Below are 1315 nucleotides of genomic sequence, written 5' to 3'. Positions count from 1 at the left end.
CTGCTGCCGATTTTTAGCCAGCAGCAGAGACCTGTGTCAATGTAGCTCTCCTGCAGACCTTGAAATACAAAGCGCAAGAGTCTTTCTCCCAATTTAGAAAGGAAAAATACCAAGTAAATGGAAATAGATTTAATGACAGTAAATTACTCCTCCAGAAAGGAAAAATGTATATATTTTTTTCATGTGTAAAGCATACTGGCACGTACCTTGTATTACTCAGTGTAATGCAGTCACCTATGAAAGCAGATGCAACTTGAACTAGTTAAAGAAACCAGGGGAATTTAATGTCTATAACTACAATAGTAATCAGAAACCAGGCCACAGAAAAGGCGGGGACAGATCTGGATATGGGAAGCCCTGGATCCAAGGGCTCAAGCAATGTATCGGCTTTCCAAGTGTCTCCTGCACCCATTGGTTCTGTCCAGTTGGATTCGTTGTCGCCGACTGGGTTCTTTATATGACCTTGGAAGGACATGCTCTTGAAACCTGTAGGCTCATTCTTACAGCTTAACAAGGCAAGGATGAAGACTCTCTTTCTCTGGGATGTGTCTCTCCTTGAACCATTTCCCATAGCCAAAGAGACTGGGTAATAGGATCTCTTAGGATGGACCCACTTGGATCTCATCCCTGTGACCGCGAGGGTAGACAACGATGATTGACTACCTCCATCTGAAGCATGGTCAGAGCAAGGATGTAGGAGTCACCCAAGAGAAGTTCAATATATATCAAAATACATCAAAATTCCTTAAAAGTTTATTCAGTTGGTGCTTTTCACTACAGAGGAATATTTGTTTAAAACAGTGTTCCCTGAAGAAAATAACCATTTAAAAATCTTTTTGGTGTCTCCTTTTCAAGCAAACCATACTGACTAATTTTCAGGCTATACACATAGAGCTGGTTCTTAAGGTTGTTCTTCACGCTATAAAAGAAGTGAAATACGCATGGAGAGAAACAGCTTTGAGGAAAATCCTAATATACGAGTCCCAGGTACGGTCAAATCTCAAGGGCATTTTCTGTATTTTTAAGAGATCCTGTCCTCTATCCATATGCCATCCCACAGGCCATGCAAACCTTGCAGTGGCCTTATGTCTGGCCTCACCTGTCAAGTTCTCAACACAGCCACTGTTTGCAACCCCTCCCAAACGAGCTGAAACCGCCAGAAGAAAAAAAGCAGCACTTGCCCTTTTAACTAACTCAGACTAAAGGTGAGTTAATTAAAACAGAGGATGCTTTCCACTCTTCCAATTTTCCTGCCCCTTGAAACAACTCAGGCAAGAACTAAGTTAATTAAAAAGAGAAGGTAGTTTCCACTCTT

The sequence above is a fragment of the Propithecus coquereli genome, unplaced genomic scaffold, assembly GCF_000956105.1.
Source record: "Propithecus coquereli isolate 6110/MARCELLA unplaced genomic scaffold, Pcoq_1.0 Scaffold159, whole genome shotgun sequence".
Taxonomy (NCBI): domain Eukaryota; kingdom Metazoa; phylum Chordata; class Mammalia; order Primates; family Indriidae; genus Propithecus; species Propithecus coquereli.
The sequence above is the reverse complement of the archived record's forward strand: the minus strand, read 5'-3'. Positions refer to the sequence as shown.